The following is a 10,000-nucleotide window of genomic DNA, read 5'->3' on the forward strand; positions in this document are numbered from 1 at the left end:
GCACACACAGCATGGCAAGGTCAAGCTTGTTTGTGCCACTGATGCCATCCTATCATCTTTTACTGTGCAAAACAATAGAGAATGAGAGCTAGTATAGCATGAGGGTTAGAGGACATGATGAAGGAAGGAGATATAAGATGGAGTGATAGGAAAGAGCAATAGAGATATGGATGGACAGCACATGAAAGGAAGGAGGAAGGAGGGTCACCCTCCTGCCGGGCTCATCCCAGCTGATAGCTTTATCTGTCCTTCCTTCCTTTGTTTTACCCGCTCTTCCTCCCTTAATTCCCTTTATCTTTCTCTCCCTCTGATCACCATGTCCCTCCTCACTCCTCCAAGGCAGGCTCTCCTTCCTTTTTTTCCTGAAGAAGATGCAAACTCAAAGAGACTTCATTCATCATTGATGATAAACACACACACAGACACAGTGCGCATGAAAAAGGTTTTAAAAAAAGACTTCTCGTTTGATTGAGGTACCGATTTCATCTTAGAAACAAACACAAATTCTTTATTCCTCCATTTGCAGTTTTCACACAGTTGCATCATGCTTCGAAAGTTAAGCAGTGTAACCCACACACTGAAGTCTCAATCCTAAAACTAATAAAGTTTCCAAGTGTGACTAATGTTATATGTTTTATCTGCATATAATATAACACAATGGTAAATTAATTTTATGCCAAATACTATAAAAAATCCTTTGTTTTGTCCAAGGGCAGCACTGCAAATCAATTTCAGAGCTGATTTTAGTTTGCTTTTGAATTTGATCCAATTCTTGGCTTGTAGTAGACATTTCAGACATGTTTATGAATTACAGGATCATCTGCAGAACCTCATGACTGACTAATCCAGATAAATCCACCTGAGCTCTCACCTGAGAGAAAGTGAAACATCATAAAAGACTGAGAAAATGGGTTAAGAGCAAGATTTGTCATCAGCTCAAATGTTACAAAAACTAAATTCAGTAAATGACATTTTATTTAGTGACAAAACACAAAAGAAAAAAAATCTAAAGTCAGTTGCATCCTGCAGCCTGTCATGTGACTCACACTCTTGCTAAGCAACTCACTGATTCCCTAAAGGACCTTCATGCTCTCTCTCTCTCTCTCTCTCTCTCTCTCTCTCTCTCTCTCTCTCTCTCTCTCTCTCTCTCTCTCTCTCTCTCTCTCTCTCTCTCTCTCTCTCAGAGTATCATCTCCCATACAGCTGAGCCATGTATCCTTGAGTTTTGGATGATAATATATTCCAGCCACAAAGCCAGCTGAACAATGCTGCTTATAGAAACGGTTCTCTCTCTGCCTTCCTGAGGAGTGCCTGTTTTTGGGCCCTGTGTTTTGAGTTTCTCTCCCTTCTTTAAATGACAAAGTAAATCCTCATGGTAGCCCCCTATGAGATTCTCTCGCCCGCCCCTACCCATAACCCCCAAGCTCCAAGACAGGCCAACAAAAGGGCCCATTTGCACGGTGTGAGGGCATAATGCAGTTATTAGTGCGAGGAGCTGCAGAGGGTCAAAGGGGGAGAGCCGCCCTCCTGCCCCGGCACAATGCAGGCCAGTGGGCTGAGCCAGGGGGCTCAGGGTGCCGGCCATTCGGCTTTTCTTCCCAAACCTTTTTTCATCAAAGAGTCACTTGATTCACAGCTTTATAATAAAACGACTCTGTTTTTTTAGAAATAAATTACTTGAGAATAAACCTGGCAAACATCTCAGGTTTTCCAGCAAATTAAAGTACTTTGTTTAAAAAAAAAACTTAGCAGTTCAGCATTGACATTTGCTGCATTAAACCTTCAATCACTGTAATTATCACAATAAACTCCCACCTAAGAGTCATGACAGCCAGTGAATCATGGTTTGAAGGGATCTCCTTATTAATAACAGTCCAGAGAAAAAAGGTTTGCTTTTGAAACAGTTGCTAGGTTCTATCCCATTTAGTGAAACCAAGAGTCTCTTTTACTTTCACCACATCAGAGCAATTAAAACCCGAGTTTAACTCATCAGTCTTGGGCCCATTTCTTCCACTGAAACCTAACTGACAGCATCTCTGGCCCAGTTGAAGCTTCAATCAGCTGCCTTCTACTATGCCCCGTTATTAACCCTCTCCTTATCCTTCACACACTCACAATTAATTCACATAGAGGTCTGACATTGCTTTGATCTTGAATCTCTCCGTTCCATTTTTAGTTTGTAAAGTTAACGCAGGCTGTCCCAGAGAGAGATAAACACTAAATCCTGCTCATCCAGCACCTCATCAGTCTGACTTCAGCTTAGAAGATGGGAGAGAAACCTCATGCATACAAAACCAGCTTTTGTCTGCATGTACAGATGCGCACAAGCATATGTGACCTGCACATGCATGCAACACATGCATACACGAAAATGTGTACCAACACATGCATACACGGAAGATCTCCAACATCCAAATTAACAAACCTTTTCTTTAAAAGTTAGACAGAAGAGAAGCTTTACTAATAAATCAATAATAAATCAATAAATAAATAAATACATTTGTGCAGGACTACTAAGTTCTGAAATAACTCAGTGTATATATTATGTATTTTATGGAAGGAAGACACTGAGCTTAAATTGAGATTGAAACTTCTTAATTTTTACCTGTAAACTGTAATATGCTGGAAGGAACAATCTGAACTCTAGATTAATCTGAACTAAGCCTTTAATATTCTAATTATTGGTTCTCATGTGCATATGGATTCTCTGGTTTCTTCCCACCTCTAAAAACATGCTGGTAGTTTTCAGTGTTCATGGGATAGCCTCTGAATCAAAGATAAAGTGACTGCAGATGAAAGATGACTGTATAGCAAACAAATTGCTAAATATATACAGAACCCTAAAAAATGTCAAATTTCTTAAATCTGTAATACTACGTTTCATGGATTTCAGAATTTTTACCCCTTCTTTGGTTGAGAAATCCAATAAATAAGTTTAGTTGGCTGAGTTTATATTCCTAACATAGACAAATCCACAATCAGGAACAGTAGAACAGACTTTCTTAGAGATCGGGTCAGTAATGTGTAAAAATAACTTTAAATAAAGAAGTAGGTCAAATGTTAGCAGCATAGGAGTATGAGCCAGGGGTGTCAGATGTGAGTTACATCTACGGCATGATATTCCCAAGACACAAACAGCTTTCGTGAAATACATAACATATGCATTTAGTGATGGGGAATTTCCAGTACGCAAACTGCTGTAAGAGCAAGCTAAGAGACCTTGAATAGATATGTGAAGCAATCAATAAACCTACTAAAAATGTCTGGACAAGAATTGTGTAAATTTGAACTTTTCCAAAAATGTCCCACTCCCACCAATCAGCAGAGATTTGTAATCCCTGAAATATGCAGCTCTGATAAAAACAAACCCTCCTGATGAAGATCGTGCATGGCTGGGAGACAGAACGTCTGCAGAGCGGAAGAGATACAGTACAAAGTGGAAAAGGCCATTGGAAGTTAGTCCTGGTCTTCGTCCTCTAACTGCCACAAAGCAGATTTACAATACCTCACCTTCTATCAATCCCAAAATCTGCGGAATGTGCTTTGGCCAACTTGATAGGCGGACTCATATCAGGAGTGGGGTTCGGCTCTCTGTCAGTTTATTGATATAACAGGCGCTCTCTCTCTCTCTTTCTCCCTTTCTCTCTGCCCCTTTCATCTGAAGTGTGCTCTTTCAGCACGGAAGCTGTCAGAAGTGTTCTGCCAGGCTGGAGACTTCTACAGTCACCACAGCCGTACAAAACAGAGGATAGCAGTGTGAATATGAAAATGTGCAGGGATGGAATTTAAAAGTGTGCTTTTATGGCTATCCATCATGACAATTGCACAAACAACACCTCATGTAACACACACAAAACCAAGCAGAGCATGTTTTACTCTATTTTTAATCATTATTAGAATAAATCTGACAGTCAAACAGCAATTATTAATATGCTGCTGTATCCATTCTGATCACCATCGCCATCTTATTCCTCTGTTTAATTTTGAAAATCTCCAACTCTAACTGGAACTGAAGACAAGGATGCAACAAAGTGCTGAAATGTGATAAAGGGGGAGAAATTAAATGTTATTATGAATTGAGAGAAATGGTGGCAAAGAAAAAAACATTCAATATTCAAAAAGAAGAACAAACAAATCTTGACAGTCGTCATGGAAACTGGAGGTCCATGGTGCTAGGCTGCATGTCTCTGAGTGTGAGCAGACCAAAGAAACCACACACACACACACACACACAGACACACACACACAGACACACACACACACACACACACACACACACACACACACACACACACAGAATAATACACACACACAAACACACACACACACACACACACACACACACACACACACACACACACACACACACACACACACACACACACACACAAACGAAAAAAACAACACCACCAACACACACATGGATGGTCAGAGTGGAATCAGTGTCTACTGTCTGTTACCAACCGGGAATAATAAAAGCTTGAAGTTTACTTTAATTGCAGGTTGTAATAAAGTGCAACTTAAACATTGCTACATATACTGTATACTGGTGACATTAAAATAATATGTAGTAAACTATTACAGTTCCAAATGGTTAAAGAAATGAACAAAAAGACAAATAAGATTGGAAAGATACAAACAGAAAAATGACAAAAAAATAAACTTAAACTTAAAGTTTAAAAAGTCTTTACAGTCTCAGTAACTTACTTTAGCTTCAGTGAACAATCAAAAGCAACCATTCAACAAAATGTACACAGCTACTTGGGACATTAACTTGATACATTAACTTACTTTTACCTGTTCAGCATATAGAATAGAGGAAAACACTATCACCCCAACTTTCCTGTTGATACAATGCATACATAGCAGTGAAAAGAAAATGGAGAAATGGAGAATGAATTGAAATGGAGAGTGCTATAAGAGAGAGCAGATAAGAGTCAAATTGAAAAAGATCTAGTATGAATATTAATAAATATAACATGATGATGAAGACAGTTCTATCTCTTACAAAGGCAGGAAATCCTGTTCAAGGTCAGAATTCAAAGAATTCCGATACAAGGTCAGTTCATAACACTCGATCCCTTCATCATACTTGCCGACGAGACATGGGACTACGTCCTGAGCTACGCTGCCACAAACGCTAGATCGGAGTCACCCGTTGCTAATAGAAAACACCCATGAGAACCTGGAGCTTTGTGGCAGAATCACTACCACACTGTGCCAACAATGGGACCCAAAAATCTTTTAAATCCTAGAGCTCAGTTTTATCTGTTGCTGGCAGTTACGTAATTTAACCTTGTGTAACATTTCCTATCTGCCAGAAATGAGCTAGGGTTAGGTTTAGGATGAGCTCCTATCTCCTCAGTGTTGTGAAATCAAAATAAAATGTTGATATTAGTGATTTGCACAATCACTGCAAGCAGATTATTTTCTGTTTTCAAGATTTAAGGTGAGAGAGTACATCTTTAAGATATAATCTTGTGATGTTAAGAATTTAATCTGCCTAATTTATGAACAAGACCTAAATTGTAATGTTTTACACATGGTTGTCAGAAGGAATGTAATTATATGTACATTTTACTTTTTTAAACACAGTTAAAATGCTAAATTGTAGCACTCATTGATTCAAATTTAGATTTTATTGGCTTTATATTTTAATGCAGATTTAAATGCCTTATTATGGGCACACATATAGGTGTAGCATGTTAAGTTTACTTTGGATTATGACTTGTTTTTCACCTTTCTCTTCCTATATTTTAGTTATAAACTATTACTGGAACCTGTTGGAGAATCAGCCCTGAGGACACGTTGAGAAAAGCTCTTGCTCATACACTCACTCAATCACTCACACTCACACACTCACACATCACACACAGCATGAATGTGTCTCTCCCAGCCCGGTATAGCCAGAGGGGCTTTAGCAGCAGCCCGGCTCCTCTGAGACTGATTAACACAGGCATGTCTCCAAGCAGGAGAGCATATCTTACACTCCTCCTCAAAGTGAGCAATCACACACACACACACACTTGCACTGCACTCACGTTATGCTCAAACACAAATGTCCTAACTGTTACATGTCAGGAATTGACACAGGGGTTCACAGACAAAAAACACACTCACACATAAAAGACAAAACATTTACCTATCCAGATTAAGCAGTATTAAACAGTGGCCATGTGGCGAGGCCTGAACGCACGAGTGAGTGATTGTGCCCCCTGTTCTCTACCTCACCACACAAGCCTGCTCTGCTTTCATCCTGACTCACTCTTCCTTTGCTGCTGCCTTTTGTCTGGATGTACTAATATCCCAAGTGCAATACTCCAAACTCTGCAGCCTACTGTGAGAGAGATCAATACTGCACCAAGATCTACCCCGTTACTCTGGGTTATGTAAATGCCCTCAACCACCTCAAAAAAAAAAAAAAACAACTTGCGAACATATACACAGGGATCTATAGTGTGCACAGCTCTAAGCACTATTCCTAGCTCTTAAAAGACTAGAGCCTGATATGGTAAAACAGTGGAGTGAGGGAGTGGGCAGAGTGAACGTTTGTGCACATTGATTTCCTGTCAGGATAAAAGCCTAACCTGCCTAGCAGCAGTTGACTACTCTTCCTCAGGTGCTGAGAGGTAGCCATCCCACAGCCACAAAAAAAGGAGCCGTTACGCCAGCCAGATCAATACTAGCACCATGTAACACTGGAGAATATGGTCAGAGACGCTAGACATCTATTTTTATGGAACCTGATCTTTACCTCACAGTCAATTATATCTCCTCACATGACTGAGAGTTCAGTAGGATCCGGGAGTTCAGAAAGATTAAACAAAAATGATGACCGAGATACCGCAGGAGCTCCAATCTCAACTGGATGAAAGAAATATTGTCTCGACTGGTTGTGTACAGCTGCTTCCCTGAGTATTCAAGCTCAACCTGGATAGTAGAGGAAGAAATGATAACATTCACCTCATATTACTATAGCACAGGAACTTCATTGTTCAATCCTAAAACCACAAGGGAAGAACACTGTACACATTTTCTACAAATGTCATGCTTCATTTTTTGTCAGGACCCAGTCAATCTTTTAAACTACTAGTCAAGTCAAGAAGCTTTTATTGTCATTTCAAGCATATACAGCTGGTGCAGTACAAAATGAAATAAAACAATGTTCCTCCAGGACCATGCAACATAAACCACAGAGCTACATGAAAAGAAAAACACAGAACTAAGTACACTACACTGTATTACATAAAGAGAATGTGTGCAAACGGGCAAGATAGAAGACAGACAGAACAATATAATATGATACGATACAAAATACATTAATGCTCACAGGTACACAGCCCTATAGTGAGTACAGGTGCCATTATGTATTCAGAGGTCTGTGGTGATTAAAAATAAGATAAATATCATGGTGAATTTACTTGTATTTATGGCTTTAAGGCCATGTATTGCTATCCAAAATTATATACATCATATTTAGTTTCAGTCTAAGACATCCTCAGTAACAGGGACTATTATTATACTTTTTACACTTTTTTGGTCACAAGTTTCAGAATACTGCAGGTTGAAATTGGACTGTTCCTTTGATACACAGTTCCTTTCAACAGTTTTCAAGGTAATTGAATACAGTGGCATATTTTTTTTAGGGCATGATATATTGACTATATAAGAGTTTACAGAAACCCATACTTAAAATGTTTGTTTAAAGTACATAGTAATGAGTAAATAAGATAATTGTCATGTTTGCCTGTGGGCTACGTGAATGTCTGTGGTTGGTCATCTGCCTTCTGTCTATGAATGAGGTGGCATTTATCCAGGTAATGTACCAGACTATCCAGTGATTGCTAGAGATCTGTCTTGAGAAACAATATTAATGATACAATTACAAGCATATATCTACTTAGTGGGAATTTGTTTAGCTTCAACAATGTAACTTAATTTCTTCCACATATTTTAATTTTGCAATGAAGATAACCTGTGCTGCTTGCGATATTGACAACTGGATGATGTGATTCTGTCCCCAAACCTCAGGTATCACCAGTTTGCAGTGCTGGAACTAATTTCATTTGCTCATTGGTATTGAAAAAGCTGAGAATGATTTGAAATTAAGCACCAGCGCATGATCCAGTACTGCTACAAGAAATCAGATCACAAAAATGGTGGCATGACAAAGATTTCTGAGCAACATTTGCATTGAAGAAATTCCACCACAAACACCAGCAAAGGTTAATGCACATGGGTGTGCTTGTCCACACACACTTAGACAGTAAACAGAAGGTTTTCTCCTCCTAATGTAGCATGTTTGTGTATGTCTTCCTGCCGTCTGTAGGGTCACTGTGTTTATTAATCTTACATCAGAATGTCACTTTCAAACAGTGCAGAGCTCCCTGAGGGGGCCCTCGATCCTGTTTTTTTTCTCTCCAGTGATAAACACAAGATGGCCGGCCCCACCCCTGTTAGTTTACACAAGCCTGTAAAACATCTCCTGCCTCTTGCCCTCTGCACCGACACCCCAGCACCAGGCCGCACAGCCAGAACAGCCTTTCTGCTTATTTACCAGTGGAGCATACATGCAGCGTATTACTGCATAAATCATTCTTTCATTGCTTGTCCCCTCCTCCCCCTTCTCTGGGCGCCATGTTTTTTTTTTTCCATTTTGGTGTAGGTAATGTACCGCTGATCTGTACTGTAGCAGCTCTGTAAAGTGCTGACGGATTGGAGCCAGCTGGCCAGGAGTACGGCACTCTGCCCAACATTCCGACCCAGCTCGAGTGCACTTCATCGCTGCCACCTTCACAGCTCCCGTCAGGAGAAAGCAGGCCTGGACGAAACAGCCACCTTATTCATTCATGCCCTCTTTCATTTGTTTAGTCAGCAGAAATATTGAGGACATTAGAGCAAGCTGAGCTGTAACGTCTAATCATAAAGCGAGATGAAGAAAAACTATCAAGGAAATGAAAGATTTTGAGTAATTCTCAAACTGTTTCATTTCTGACACCTCATAATCAGTTTAGTTTCCTGCATTACAGAAAGCTGTTTTAATGAAATCCAGACTAGTTAATGCAGCGTGTGTGTGTGTGTGTGTGTGTGTGTGTGTGTGTGTGTGTGTGTGTGTGTGTGTGTGTGTGTGTGTGTGTGTGTGTGTGTGTGTGTGTCAGTGTTGTATAAAGTACTAGAAAACAATACTTGAGTAAATGTACAAGTATCGTACTAGAAAAAGACTTTGGTAGAAGTGAAAGTTACCTTTTAGAATATTACTCAAGTAAAAGTCTTAAAGTATCTGATATTTACTGTACTTAAGTATCAAAAGTCATTTTCTGATATTTAATGTACTTAAGTATTTGAAGTGAAAGTAAAAAGTAAAATTTCAGTGATTTTCGGTAGGCATAAGAGCAGGGGCAGTTCTAGGATTTCATCTTTAGGGGTTTTAGCCCTCAGTGAGAATTGAAAATAAGAAGAGTTTTATATTATATATTATATGACTAAACAGTAAGCTAAAGTTATGGTAATATTAAATGGAAAAAGTGGACACCAACATTTCATGCATGATGTAATGATGCCAGTCTTGAATCAAATCAGTTCATGTATGTGTGTGTTCACAGTGTGTCCAATGAATGCAGTCATTAATAAACAAATATTCACAAGACAAAGACCAAATCAATAAATGTTATTTTTATTTAGTATTGAATGGATTGTTTGCATTAATATTTTGTTTGTGCTACAACTCTGGTAATAAGAATTTCACTGCTTTTGGTTGCCGCCGTTATACAGTAGATCAATGCCTCCAGCTCTGACTGCGCGTGCACGCTGCGCGTACCTGAGCTTCTCCGTAGAGCGTGCGGACATTCGTAATGCAATCTACAGTAGGAGCAGTGATTCGCCAAAGCTCCCTTACTTCAGTCGCACACATTTCTTATGATTTTATTTTGTAGTAATGAGTAACGAAGATGCTTATTGGATATATAATGGAGTAAAAGTATACATTTAACTAGATAAACTA

The sequence above is a fragment of the Tachysurus fulvidraco genome, chromosome 6 (assembly GCF_022655615.1).
Source record: "Tachysurus fulvidraco isolate hzauxx_2018 chromosome 6, HZAU_PFXX_2.0, whole genome shotgun sequence".
In the NCBI taxonomy this organism is placed as follows: domain Eukaryota; kingdom Metazoa; phylum Chordata; class Actinopteri; order Siluriformes; family Bagridae; genus Tachysurus; species Tachysurus fulvidraco.